The sequence below is a fragment of the Manis javanica genome, chromosome 5 (assembly GCF_040802235.1).
Source record: "Manis javanica isolate MJ-LG chromosome 5, MJ_LKY, whole genome shotgun sequence".
Classification (NCBI taxonomy): domain Eukaryota; kingdom Metazoa; phylum Chordata; class Mammalia; order Pholidota; family Manidae; genus Manis; species Manis javanica.
The window spans coordinates 121,148,143-121,163,678 of NC_133160.1; the positions used below are offsets into that span (position 1 = coordinate 121,148,143).

The 15,536-nt window shown below is 34.5% G+C and overlaps 1 pseudogene; it reads right to left on the reverse strand.

Annotated features, from left to right (window-relative positions):
- Positions 1-10,570: 10,570 nt before the first annotated feature.
- On the reverse strand, positions 10,571-13,866 carry LOC108406049 (ankyrin repeat domain-containing protein 26-like; annotated as a pseudogene).
- Between the last annotated feature and the right edge of the window lie 1,670 nt (positions 13,867-15,536).

The following is a 15,536-nucleotide window of genomic DNA, read 5'->3' on the forward strand; positions in this document are numbered from 1 at the left end:
GATATACAGTAGTAAAACTGCAGAGAAGAAAGAAATACATAAAAAGAACAAAAATATTTAGATTGATATCCAACTTCTTTATTCAACAATGGAAATCAGAAATCAGTGGAATATCTTCAAAGTGCTTGGGAGAAAATAAATGCGAACTTTGAATTGTGTACTAGTGAAGCTGTATTTTAAAAATGATGGATAGATAATATTTCAAATATAGCCTGTATTTACTATTTACAAACTCATGAAAAGGAGTGCATCCTGTAAAAGTGCTTTAATGAAACAAAAAAGATGGTCTGTTATGAAGAAAAAATAGCAAGTAAATTAAATGGTAGACTTACTTTTCAGGATATTTAAATACAAATTTCAAATAGCAATAATAAAAATCTCTAACATGTGGACTTAGGAAAAGATGTATATAACAAACTGTAAAATAATAGTCATAAACTGGGAGTAAGGCATAAAGAATTCAGAGTATATAAAAAAAGATCTTTGTATTGTTCATGAAACAAAATATTGATTAGCCTAAGATGCAGATTGCAAGAAAAGCATCACTCCAAACCTAACAGGAAAAAACTCTCTAAAGCCATCAGGACACTGAGATCACAGGAAAACCAGGTAATCTAAAATCTAAGGTCCTGAGCGGGAAGAAACAGGGCCTGAGCCCTGGCTGACTGTAGCAGCGCATAGGAAGAAAACATGCCACAAGTGTAAGAGAGTGAAAAGAACCCAGCTACTTTTTCCTTTTTTTTTTAAATAAATTACTTCTAGCTAAGCATGAGCTAGAATGAGAATATAGAAACTATGGCGGTTACAGACATAGAAAGATTTTATATTTACTTGCAAAACCTCCACAGACCTCTAAGTTCATGAAAGATTGGTACAGACGAGAAGACTGGAGAAGGCTCCCCTGTGTGATGCCACCGCGGACGATGGATGGAGCCAATAATTCAAGTAAGGGATGAGCCTCCACCCAAAGCCATCATCCTATGAAAGAAAAGTCTTCTGGTGCTGAGGAGGGGCAGCAAACCTTATTTTCCTCAAGGTACAGATGAAGACAGAAGACAACAGGCTGACATCTTTAAAGGACCAGGAAAAAAACTAGAAACTGTCAGCATAAATATCTTTTGAAAATTAAGATAACAAAATAAAGATTTTTTGAAATGAAGAAAATCTGAAAGAATCCATTTCCAGTGGACATGCCCTACAATACATATTAAAATTCTTCAGACAAAAGGGTATGACATCAGGGGCTTGTATCTACAAAAAGAAGTAAAAACTGGAAATGGTGAAAATGAAGGAAAATAGTTTTTAAATATTTCTTAGTTACTCTAAAATGAGTGAATAAAGCAGAAATACTGAAAGTATAAAGTATATTGTAGCATTTATAGCATATGTAACATAAAACTGTATGACAGCAATGAAACAAAATGTGAGAGCAGAACTGAAAGTGTAAGATTGTAAGTGTCCTGTACTAGGCATAAAGAAGTTTATTATTTGAAGGTGGGATGTAATTGAAGATTTATAGTTTAAACCCTAGGGGATACAGGAATAAATAATAATCAGTGTGGAGATAAAATGAAATAATACTGCTAAAATTCATGTAGCTTATTCTAAGGCTTGATAACTAGTAATGTAAGCCCCCCAAATTTGTTTTTCTCCAAGATTGTCTTGGCTAGTCTTTCACCTCTGTGTTGTCATATGAATTTAAGTAACTCTATCAAGTTACACACAAAAAAAATCTGTTAGAATTTTGATTGGAATTGCGTTACATATCCAGAAAATTTGGACAGAATTCATGTAATTACAGTATCAAATCTTTCAGTCTGAAAACATGACATAATCCTCCATTTTGAGAGGATAAACTTGAAATTGTTTTTATTGATTTGTAGTTGTATATGTAAATATATAGAACTCCTTTTTTAGTTTTGTTTAAATTTTTGTGATATTTTAAGTTTTATATTTTTTGTGAATTTAATATTCTTTATGTATATATAAATATAATGATTTCTAGAAAACTTGATTCACTTATTAATTACAATTAATCTGTGTTCTCTTTTGGGTTCTCTGCATATGAAAACCATGTCAATTATGAATAATGACACATTTATGCCTATCTTTCCAATATTTGTACCATTTATTTATCTTATCTTACTATAATGGCTGGATATGAAGGTCAGCAGAAATCCACAGTCAGAAAAATAGCTTGATTTCAATGAAAATCCTTCAACTCATGAAGTTCATTGTGATATTTATTTGTTTTGCTCTTGTCATTATTTTTAGTGGTCCTTTACTAGGTTAAGGAATTCCTCCTCTCCATTCCTACTTTGATATTATTTTTATTATGAAAAGTGTTAACTTCTATTAATTTTTGTGCATCTATTAAAATAGTCATATGACTTTGATTTTTTTAATGTGGCAAATGATCTTGATTCATTCTCCAATACTAAGGCAATTTTACATATTTTTATCAAAGTACAGTTTATGATGCAATATTATGTTGGTTTCCAGTGTGCAACAGAGTGATTCAGCAATTATATATACATTGCTTAATGCTCACTATTCTTGATTTGCAGTGGCAATATTTGTTTGGGAGTTTAGCATCAATGCTTATTCAGCTTATTGACCTGTATTTTTCCTTTCTTTTAATGTCTTTGACAATTTTGAGAATCAAAAATATGAGTCTCAAAATATGAATTTTTCATCCAGTAAGGTATCTGGCCAGGATAAGCAAGAAAAGAAGAAATAAGGGAAAGGAACTTAATTTTCTCTCAAAGACTAAGTTATCTTGATATTGTTAGAATTTAAGATAATGAGGACAAATTTTGCATATTTTGTATTACTGAAACTGAATATTATAGATCAATTTATTTTAAGATGCAAATTACAACATCTGGCAAATCTGGCTATAAGCTGTGCATAATTTGAGAAGGGAATTGAACCATAATGTACGTGCTTGGCCAAATATTTAATGTGTCCTTGGGACATATTAATTTTAGAAATGTCATGATAAACCTCAGATGTTTTTAGGGCCACATCTAAAAGACAATCACCTGCATTCTTGAGGTGCTGAGTTGCCCATACTCTTGATCCTAAGTTGAAACATAGAAACAGTGCCAAGGATAAGAAATATGATATTATGAAGATGTGGTCATAAGGTTTCTGAAGATGTGAACTCCTCTTCCATGGGAAAGCTATGCTTTTGTCCTAAGTGCAGTTCTTGAAATGCAATACCAGAATTCCATGTAGACAAGTTTGAGTGAATATTCTAACCTCAAGGAAGAATGCAAGTCTTCCTGTTTTTTCTCTACTCCCACAAAGAAAGAATTCTCACTTGGATCCTGGTCTGAGGATTATTCTCTGATACTGGGCCTGAAGCGCTCAGTGAGAGCAATGTGCTTCTGGCTTGGCTTGAGTGGTATTTTGAAGCAGCGTGTGCTTTGGAATGTTTGGTCATATAGCCTGATTCCTTCCCTTCTCTCCTTTTAGAACACTAAATGGATACATGGAAATGTGAGTTCTAGACAGGGTATGTCATGGGGAAATATCATTTGTTTACTTTTATATCAGTCTTATTCTAAAGGATAAATCCTCATGGCTTAATCACATCTCATCCAAATTCCCCAAAGAATGGAACTATACAGAGATTTGTAGCCATTATCCCAGGAATTAACAGTGAACAAATGTAACTCAGTGCTAGAAAGAATATACCTCAGGTATCTAGAAGGTGGATTAGCAGTACCTTAGGTACCTAACACCTGGGACTTTTCTCAAATATTTTTATATCAAACACATAGCTAATAGCTCTTATTTAATTGATTTCATTTTAAAGTATTCCACAGTATATTGAGTGCCACAAGAGTAAAATAGAGTGATCCATGAAATTCAAGGGAGAGCACAATAAGCACAAGAATTAAAAAGGAAAGTCTACTTAAGAAATCTGTTTATCAATATTGTTTAATTGCATTGTGAATCCACTCAAGGTCCTTGTATGAGAGAAAGAATGTTCAACTAAAGGATAACTGTATTAAAAAGATGTTTCTTTGTCATATACCCACACACACACAAACACCTCTCTCTCTCTCTCACCTACATTGATGGGGCCCTTTCAACTGTACTCAGCTCTTACATGCAAAGAGGTAAGTGTGAGGAATAAGAGAGATGCAAGGTCACTGTCTGTGCTAATGTTGTAATTTGTATCAAGTGCTCCTAAATCGTGATGCATATTATAACTGGACTTTTATACTAAGAACATATGTTTATGACTCCTAGGAATAATTAGCACATTTTTATCCTATGTTAATGAAGCTTTGAAAAAGAAGGATCTGGAGTAATGGTAGAGAAGGGTCATCTCTTAATGCCCAATGCAAAAAGATCTTTTCTTTGCTTATAGGACATAACCATATTACTTTATACATTCTCTAAAATACAACTTTTCCCAAATAGCTTTGTATTTCTTATCAGTAACTTTATACCCTATAATACACAACAGAGTTCTTGCAAGAACTAGGCACTCATGAAACATTTTTGTATTTGGCTCTGATTAAAATAAATAGAATGAATTAATGACACAAGAAACTATACATTATCTGTGGAAGACTACAATTTTAGTCTATTTTCAAATAATCAGGATAGCTTTACTATTCTTTTCATTCATCTATTGCCTTTTTTACTCTTTAATTCACTATCCTCTTCACAGTATTGTTTATTGCTAGTAAAAATGGATTAAACATATACTGAAATGTATCATTGCATTATTTCTTATAATTCACATTCATAGAATATAGTCACAGAATTTTTTATAGATTTAATCAACTTAAAAAAAAACAAATGGTCACTGAAAATGTCAGTCAAATCAGTGGCCTGCTTAAATTGATGAGTTGGTTCTGTTGAAATATATATTCTCCTGTACAATTATTCATAAAACTATGTTTGTAGCTGTAAATGAACTAACTTAAAGCCAAAAGAAGTTACTAAATTTAAGGTTGAATGGCTCTTCCAATATGAATGTAAAGAATGTAAATTCTACAATCAAATCTGACAAGATGTTAATTAGTTCCTTGATTTATTTCTGAGCTGGTTGATGCATAATAGAGCACAATTCTGTGCTCCTGTTTCTTGCAAGATAACTGCGAAAGTATATTATTCTAAGAAATTTGATTGAAGTAGTAAGTAATATGTAGTATTTTAAATTAAGTTAAGAAAAACTATCTAATGTAGGCAGTTACCCTGCTCTGGTTAAATCAGTATTGTAGACACGGAAATCTGCACTTGTGGAGATTGATGGTTCTTCAGAGAAATGACCTAAGATGTCAAGAGAAACATTAGAGAATGGAAGTCTTCAAGGAAAATGTTCCTGTGATTGCTCTAACACTGAGGCCCTTGCTCATCTTTTTCAGTTAAAGCAGCTTGTGAAGATTGCTGACAGGAAAAAAGTCACAGATAAGAATTCAGACCATCTAAAGAATCTGTCTTTGGTACAGCCATGTAGAAGGGAAAGTCCATATATGAGTGGGAAGTGGACAGTAGCAGTGACTGCGTGATATACCAGAATTCTCATAGTACCCCTTCAAGTGTTCTTATGGAGCAAATTGTGATGGCCCTACCCCTGTGGAAGAAGTGTCAGCTCTGGGGTAAGGACTTGCTCTGTCTTTAATGAGGCACCCACGTTTTACCTACAACTCAAAGTGACAGGATAGAACTGATGGAATTTCCTGACTACGCTAGCTCCCTGTGAATGTGTACAAAGAATCACTGATCCTTCCAACCTGCTATATATCCATCATAATTCAAGGAAAATTTTAAAGATCTTAGCGCTGGAGCCTCATTTTGTTTGTTTATTTGTTTTGTTTTGTTTCACTGCACCCTATATACTTCTTTCCATTGTGCCAATTGGAAATAGAGAAAAAATGCATATAAGATGTGGTTAAATATTTTGGATAGCATTCCCTAGCTTGAGTGGTATTTTCTAATGGAATAACTAGGAAAGAATATAAAAATAAACAAAAATAGAAAATCTTTGGCCCAGATCTTGAGCAAAACCAATACAATGATATGGACAAGAGAAGATCCAGAGACTTAGAATGATGAATAACAGTAACTAAATACAAAAGAGGAGACCAAGAGAGTATATTGTCACAGACAAGGGGAAAAAAATAATTACAAAAGAATGTGCTTTGTTGTACTAAGAATTAGGGACAAAATAAATACATTTCTTGTTACCAAAAAGCAGTGGAAGGCACAAGAAAATACAAATAAAGCACAACCTGATATCATAAATTTTAAAACAGTGGTAGCAAAAAATCAGAAGACAGTAATTATTCCAATTAGATGGATCATAAAAGGCATGCCCAAAGATCTGTTTTAGGATTGTTGTGTTACATAACCAAAAGTTGTAGAGGTAAAGTTGGAGGTTTAGGCGATGAGAGCACCATGTGGAAAGAACAGGAATAAGAAAGTCATTTTAGTGATCTGTGGTTCTTCAGAGAAAGAAATGTTCTTCAGAATTGCAAATGTTTATAATGGACATAGTGTCTAATAGAAAGGGCTGAAAATCGAATGAATGCTATATCAAGAACAGCCCTCTTTCTGAGCTAAAGAGTTTTGGCTTTGTCCTAAAAGTTTTCAGGAAACATTGACAGATTTTAAGCAGACAAATCACATGGTCAGATTTTCATTTTATAAATACCACTATATCATAATCATGACAGTTGAAAAAATGGGAAGCAGAGAGCATTTTTAGGAAGCTGACTATTTTCTCAAGATGTAAAATCATGAAATTCAGAACTAAGATTGTCAGCAAATGCAAATAATGCCATCCTGTGGAGTTGCGGAAGGAAAGGAAATTGAAAAATTTTAGGGATTTGTATAGAGCTTCTGTCAAGTCTCAGTATCTTAGAGCTCTAGGGTTTCAAACAAAATTGCAAATCTTTTGCAAATAACTCTTCTACTTTTAAGAAACAGATTTTGGCTTGCTATTTAGTCCTGACTGGGGATTTAAATTCTGCAAATGGGACTCTTCTTTATGAACTGGATATTATCTGATCCAGAAAAGCCATAAATATGGGATGTGCAGCAGCATTCTATCATCAAGTGGAAGCAATATGTACAAATAGTTCTTACTTTGTGTGGTTCCAATATGCACAAATTTTCGCTGGTATGGTTTAGTTAAGTACCAGTCTCCTAACAACACAGCTCAAATTTCAAGTACCATGGTGTATTAACTTTGAGTAATTGTATGAAATACAGTCTTCATTTCCAGCTCTGCAAACCACAAATCACTATATAAATAATGTGTGCATCATGATAGTGACAAATCATTCCTCTTCTTGTTCAAAGTCCACTGATGATGGGTCACTGGGCATCTTTTATTTGGTTCATGCTTAGAAAGAAAGTAGTTATGTTGTCTCTTGATATCTAGTGATAAACCTATGTGACCATTGACAAAAATAGGTAATTAAAAGAGGGAATTTTTTAACAAAGATTAATGTTCAACAAAGTAATGAAAAGTGATATTGCTGGAAGTAAAATCTGAGTGGGACATAAATGGAATTTTATAGATGAAATCTCTAATGTTGACCACTGGAGAAACTAAATATGTGGAACCTAACAAAGGTGAAGTCATTGATAGAAATGAAGAAAGTGATAGAAAGGATGATGATGTCCCTGGGGAAGTTCCACATTAAAGGAACTTGTACAGATAATATTTCATGAAATTGAAAATGCAAAGGCTAAAATTTTGGAAGCTGAAACCATTTAAAAAGAAATATGACAATTCACCAATGTATAGAAAAGATGCTTACTCCTGCTGTAAGTTGTATGACATAAAGAAAGCAAGCACCATTCAAACTATTCTTGGTGAGATTTTACAAAAAGAAAAAAAAACACTTTAATTTTCAGTGTTTCTAATGTTTTTAATTAACAGTGTACTAAGTCCATATTAGTTTTACTATGTTTTCAGTTGCCTGTGCAGTTATAACCAATAATAAGAGAGTTTCAATGTAGACAAAAATTTAAAGGTCACAGAATAATCATCTTTTCAAGTTGTTGCATCCGTCTGTGACCTTTACTTTTTTTTCATTTAAATTTTTTAAAGACAGTTTTTAAATTTAAATTTTCTTTGAAATTTAAAAGAAATTTTTTCAACTTTAAAGAACATTTATTTTTGTTTTCTAATTTTCAGCTTATAGTTACTTTTACAGTCCTGCATTGCCATGCAAAGATCATTAAGGGCTCACAGAATGAATGAAAGTTTTGTCACCCACCAGAAGATACCCCAACCAGATGAAGTATTACTGGCTGAAGGCAAAAGTAACATGAATAGAAAATGGAAGAATGAAGTAACAAATAGCAAGTATGATTTCATGGTCCATTCAGAAATGGGAACATATGCATACAGGCATACCTCATTTTATTGTGCTCTGCTTTATTGCACTTCACAGACAATTGTGTTTTTTACAAATTGAAAATTTGTGGCAACCCTGTATCAAGCAAGTCCACTGGTTTTCCAACAGCATTTGCTCTCTTTTTGTCTCTGTGTAACATTTTGGTAATTCTCATAATATTTCAAACTTTTTTCATTATTATATTTGTTATGGTGGTCTATAATCAGTGATCTTTGATGTTCCTATTGTAATTGTTTTGGGGAGCTATGAACCATGTCCATATAAAATGGCAAACTTTATTGATAAATGTCATGTGTGCTCTGACTATCTCACCCACTGGCCATTCCCCATCTCTCTCCCTCTCCTCGGGCCTTCCTATCCCCTGAAACACAAGACTATTGAAATCGGGCCAGTTAATGACCCTACAATGGCCTCTAAATGTTCAAGTGAAAGAGACAGAGTCACTCGTTTCTCCCATTAAATCCAAAGCTACAAATCAGCTCAGTGAGGAAGGCATGTCAAGAGCCTAGAAAGGCCAAAAGCTAGGCGTGTTGGGCTCAACAGTCACCAAGGTTGTGAAAAAGTTCTTATAGGAAATTAAAAGTTCTGCTCCCATGAATACATGAATGATAAGAAAGCAAAACACCCTCATGGCTGATATGGAGAAATTCTGAGTGGTCTGGTTAGAAGATCAAACGAGCAGTAACATTCTCGTGAGCCAAAGCCTCATTCAGAGCGAGGCCCCAATTCCCTTCAGTTCTGTGAAGGCTGAGAGTGGTGAGGAAGCAGCAGAAGAAAAGTGTGAAGCTGTAGAAGTAATGCTTTTCTCCATAACAATCTGAGTGACTGTATCTTTCTTTCTTTTATTTCCCCAATTTTTCCAGGCAATATAGACTCTGCTTCCCTAACTCCTCCCAATGATTTGAGCTCTTTTAAATTGGAAGGAGCAAGGAATCCCACAAACTACATTTTTCAAGCTTTTTGATAACTGGTTTCTGTTTCTGTTCTGCCAGTGACAGGCAGGAGATGTAAACAGTAGGGGAGAAATGACTCTCTTTCCCTCTTCTGAGTTCTAGAGCAGACTGTGATGCCAGTGGTGCAGACTTCCAGATTTCCACAGACTGCTCAGCTTCTGTTGGCAGAATCAGAAGCGACTTGGAGCACAGACTCCAACCACTTGCACTGAGTTCCTGGATGCTGTAAAGCCATTTCCCTTTGTGCTCCTGCTTTATTGATCCAAGTGAAATTGCTTTCTTTTTTTTTCCTTCCTCAACCTTTTTTGACAATTTCTGTTTTAAATTTTCTCCATTAAAATATTTACAATGTATTCTATTTTCCTGATAAAATAGGACTGGTGATTGCTTGAATACTGGCTTTAGGAATAGGAAAAAGTCAATGATCACAACAATCTTCTAGCTTAGCAATTGTCTAGATGGTAAAGAATAGGTTTATAAGTGGTAATGATGTGTAATCAGTAATGTCAAATACTGCCAATATTTCAAGCAGAGTGAAGACTACAGTGGAACCTTTGAATTTGTATTTAGGTGCTTATGTTCAGTGTATTTTACCTAAACCATCCTTATAGTTAGTTCAGGTTCTGCTTAAGAGTGAATTTGTCACTGAATCAGCATCCCCTTTATTTGTAAAACAAATCTGGGTAATATCTATGGAAAACACAAACACATGTTAATAGAAAAAGAGGTTGTAGATTACTCTTTCAAAAGTATATGATAAAAAGAAGAGATTTGTAGGGTAGCATCATAAAATGTGACAGAATTATTTTTTGATGGTGGGGATGTGGGGAAATATGTCATATTTGAAAGTAGAATAGAGAAAATAGACAAGAAGGAGAAAATTAAGATGCCAGCAGAAGGAGCAGGGAGATTAATGGCCAGTTCCTAAAGGAGAATTGGATCAAGTGTGAAGTTGGAGCTGCTAACCTTGGCCAAGAAGAGATGCTCATTTCTATGAGACTTCATGAAAGTTGAGAGGCAGAGGCAGGATGCAGATAGATGTAGAAAGGAGGTGAATTAAGAAGTTCACATAAGATTAATATAATCTTCACCCAATGAACTTTTTGTTTCACAATACAAAAGTATTTTCCTTAAATAAAGATTTTCACATGTCCTGTGTTTAATGGGAAAGTATTAAAATTTATATAAACAGACCAGTATATACATTTTTACATTTATCTTTCAGATCATATAATTTTTCCTCAAAATCTGTGCATATTCTTGTGCTGTTTTCAAAAGTAGATATTGAGTTGGATTTGACACATCAGTAGATCCTACTGGAGGAACTCTACAGGATTGATTCAAATTCAGCAGCAGCTTCTTCAAGTTCTCTAGTTATATTCTCTTCCAATTCCTACTGCATCTTGGCAAAGAACATCTCAATGTTATCATAAGTCCACAGGTTTGTGGTAGGAATCACTAAGTTTTCTCTTGGAGTAAGATTTCCAAAGCAAGGTGTTTCCAGCGCTGGCCTCATAGTAAGAGTGCTGAGTAAAGTTCTGTTCTGCTGGTTCTCCTCAAGAAGCTTGGCATTCGTCTCTGTTAGCCTCTCATTAGTCATGTTTAGTTTGTTTTTCAATGAATTTCTAACTTTTAATTCTTTCAGGTAAAGTTGCTTGTATTTTTCCAATTCTGTTTTAACTAGAATATTGAGAAGTTTTTGTTTTGGAGAGCTCAAATTCCAGGTCTGTAATTCTGAGTTCCATGTGGCTTCTTATTGAAGCATTATTATTTTCTCTCAACTGCTCTAACTTTTCTTGAGATGCTGCTTGTGCCTGTAAAAACAGATCAACTTCTTTTCATTTTTCTACTATTTCCTGTCTTGCTCTTTCTTCAAACTCCCGCTTATACAGTTCTACTTGGCTGTGTTCTACCATATTCATTTCTGTATGAGTCCTGAGGTTTACTACTTTCTGTTTCAACTTCTTTTTATTATTCTCTAGTTTTTCACATTTCTTTTGCATTGCTTTCATAGATAATAGCTCCTGTTGAAGAACTTGATTTCTTGCATCTAGATGTAAGCATTTTGAAGATGAAGTTTCCAATTTTGCTGTAAGATCATCAATCTTATGTTTTAGTGTATTTATCTGAATGTCCGCTTCAATTTAATCGGGTTTTAAATCTCCATGGAAACTAAGCTCTCCATTTTTATTTTCATTTAACTTATTTCTTGTCATTTTTAAGGGTTTCTTAAGTCCAGAAATCTTTTTCTAATTCACTATTTTTCTTCACTTCTTGATCCAAACTGTGTTCTAGAGATTGTTTTAACTCAGTCAATTTCCTTAACTGTTCCTTTTCATCCTGAGACAAACTTGTGTTTAAAAGGTTTTTCTGAAGCTGTTCAATTTTGTCCACTTGCTTTTTGATTACTTTTAAGTTGTCATTTTTGATTTCAAGCTTTTGCAAGTGATCCTGTGTCCTCTTAGCACATCCTGTAGCCTCTACATGTTGACCTTGTGCTTCTTCCAATTGACTTCTGATTTGCCTCGATTTATTCTTTGAATCCTGTGTTTCATCTTCTAAATTAATTCGGTAACGTGATGTAACCTCCAGCGAAGCCTCTGACATAGATTGTTTTTCTAGAGTATCAGCCAGTTTTTGTTGAGGTTGTCTCATAACTACCTCAGAATTCATTTTTGTATGCACCATTTCTGTCTCCTTTTGTTTGCAAAGGTGACTGGTCAGAATCCTGTCTTATAATATTCTGGCATTCTGTTCTTAAGAAAGTTGCCTCTGAGTGTCATTTCGCTCTTCTATAAACTGATGCAGAGTGATTCTTACAGTCCTCAATTCCATGTCTGGTGTTCGAAGAGCTAATTCCAATTGCTGTTTCTTTTCAACTTCTTTACTGTGTTGCTCCTCTTTTCTTCTCAAATGCATCCTAGTTTTTTCATACAACATATCAGCATTTCTTCTCTTTGCTTTTTCTTGTATTAAGGTAAATCTCAAACTGCAGAGTTCTTGTTCCCATTCCACTTTTTGATGCTCTAACTGTAATGCCATCTCTTTTGTTTCTTATAGCTCCTTTCGTCGTCCATTAACCTTATGTTCCATATTTTTTACTTTTCTTTTAAGTAGTTCACAGTGACCTTGTTTAAGTTCTATTAATCTTTCATATGAAAGAACTGCATCCTAGATTTTCAGTAAGCTCACGGAATCTTTACACTCCAAGCCAAGTTGTTCAATGAGCAACATGGAATTCTTATAATTAGAGTAAGGCAACTTGCCCACTGAAGCTGTTTCAGATGGCTGAATTAAGTCATCAAAGTCATCCATTGAATTAATTTGCTTTTGACCTTATTTTCATCAGATATGTTCTTTGCAGGTCTTCCTTCATCCTGACCTGTTTCACTTGAACTGCTGTCATCATTCACTTGTAGTAGACCATCAGTTAGTGAATTAGCCTTCGCAAACATTGGTTTAGTCACAGATTCTTCTAATGTCCATTTGTCATTTTCATTTTTCTTTACTTCCTTCATATGCAAGCCAGGAATACTACCATCAGAAGCTTCACTCTGCGTAAGAGGAAATTGCTGTTTATCAGTTTTGTCCCTTTTTCTTTGTTGAGTACACCCAGCAGCAGCAGCAGCAGCATGTATGTTTCCTAATCCTCTCATGCACAACTTCTGTGCTGCTTCTTTTCTTCTTCAACCTTGGTATCAACTTCTAAGTCTTCATCATCTGACACAGGCCATGAATCATCAGTGCCAGGTTTGTTGGAAAGCCTGTTTGAAGAGTCTTTTCCAGAACTCTCCTCCCCTGGAGAAGGATTTAGAGAATTTTGAGAAGAAATTTTAGATTCCATTTCCTCTTTACGATTGCTTTTCATCATATCAGCTGCACATATACTTGCTTCTTTCTTTGCTAAAAATTCCACCATTTGCTGTTTGTTTTCACTTACAGCAAGTAAAAGTGGTGTGAGGTCCACATTGTGTGGTGCTCTGGATGTTGGGAAGCTCAGACAGGCGGAGTGCTTGAGGGACTGATTCTGGCCATTTGTCCCAACCAACTTTTTTTATACACACAGCCTACCTCAAACCAGCCCTCATTGAAAAGCTAGCATAGAGTAAATGGAGGTTGCCAAAACAAAGGAGAGAATGACTGCGAAGGTAATCAGTCAGTAGCAATGAGGGAAAACAGAGTTTCTAGGTCCACTGAGTCAATCAGCTTCTACAATCCATCATGTGTAAACAATGAATACGGCTTACATTAATTGGGGGCTGTGTTTCTATATGTCCCTATGTGTTATACTGTGTACAATCTATAACATCATTTAATTATTCTATCCTAGGTTAGAAGTGTTTACAAATAGAATAAATCCAGTTAAGTATACATTGCTATATGTAAGTTTTTAAGAAAAATATTTATATTAATCTGTATTTTCATATATAAATAAATAAAACTGTCCAATCCAGACTGTACTTAGAGACATTGTGTTATAGTATGAGAGTGCTACCTTGGTAATCCATACATTTGAAATGCTTTTCTTGCCTGTCTCTGTAAAGTTTAAATTAAAAAAAAAAATGTTTACTACATTAGTTTCTTTTTGTGCTAACAAATTGCTACAAACTAAATGCCTAAAACAATATAGTTTTATAATCTGACTTTTCTGGAGGTAAGACGCCTAAAGTGGAATTCCCTGGGCTAAAACCAAGGTGTTGGCCAGGCTCCATTCCTCCTGGAGGCTCTGGAGGAGAGTTTGTTCCCTTGATTTTTTCAGGCGGCCTGCTTTTCTGGGGTCGTGGCCCCTTCCTACGTCTTGAAAACCAGCAGTGGCCAGTCAAGGCTTTCTCATACTTCCTTACTCTCACAGTGACTCTTGTGCCTTTTTCTTTCATTTATAAGGACCCTTTTGTTTTTGTTGGGTCTGCCCATGTAATTCAGGATAATCCCATCTAGATATCCTAACTTGATCACATCTGTAAAGTTCCTTTTGCCTTACAAGATAACATCTCACAGGTTCCACAGATTAAGCTATGGACGTTTTTGATGTAGGGAGGGTATAAATCTACTACATATGCTTTATCAGAATATTTTTTCCTCAGAACAAAATGATATAAGCACATCAGAAGGTACTGAGAGTAAAATGCCATACACCCTCACCCCCCAAAAAATACTAAGAATAAACTGAGATCAGATCTGAGAACATTTGCTTAACCCTGAAGCATTTTAAAACATTAAGCTTATTATGCATCTTGTCTTGGCCTTAAGTTCTTCTGGACCAAATCACTAGTTCCATTAATAATAAAACAAAGCTTTCAAGAACATAAGCATAGAGAATATGGTCAACATACAAAGTATGATGATCTCTAGACCATGAGTAATAGGTTGCATGCTCCATGAGGTATGAACTGGCTTAGCACATTTCATGCTTTATGTCCTATCATTCAATTTTGCATCTACAATTTAAAGGGACTGTAGTATAACAAAAAATGGAGTTACTATAGAAGTCACCGGGATTGCCACTGTTCCCCCTTTATCTTTCCTTCCTTCCTTCACTGCCCCCAGAGACATTTACTTCCTTTGAAGAACTCATCTAAAAGTAATCTCTGGCATATTATGTGAAGAATTTCCAATATTAGTGGAGTAAATGTTCAGAAATTTGAAAGATTTCACAAGGCCATAGCAAAAGAGACAGAAATATAGTGTCCTTCCAGAAAAATGAATGCTACAGGAGACAGCCAGGCTTGAAATTTTCTACAGCTACCTATCAGTTTTTAACTCTTTTCTCTTTATAATAATAATAATAATAATAATAATAATAATAATAATAATAATAAAATAGACTTACCATGTTCCAAATACATAATTTAATTATTTTATCATTTATCAACAGGAAGGAGATACTGTTGTTGTTGTTGTTATTATTATTATTATTATTATTATTATTATTTTTATTATTTTTGCATTCTACAGATGAAATTGAAGCCAAAGATGAGGAGACTGACCCAGTACTACACACTACAGGTGGGAGAGCTCATCCCTAGCAACTTCTCCATGACTGCATGAGGAATAGCACTGAGGAATACCGCACAGCATCCAATATTTATTTTGACTTATGATTCATATCAGAGAACTCCATTGCCTTTTCTTGACAATTAAATAAAGAAATTATAGAATGCTAAGCATTGTTCTTTTGTGCATTACT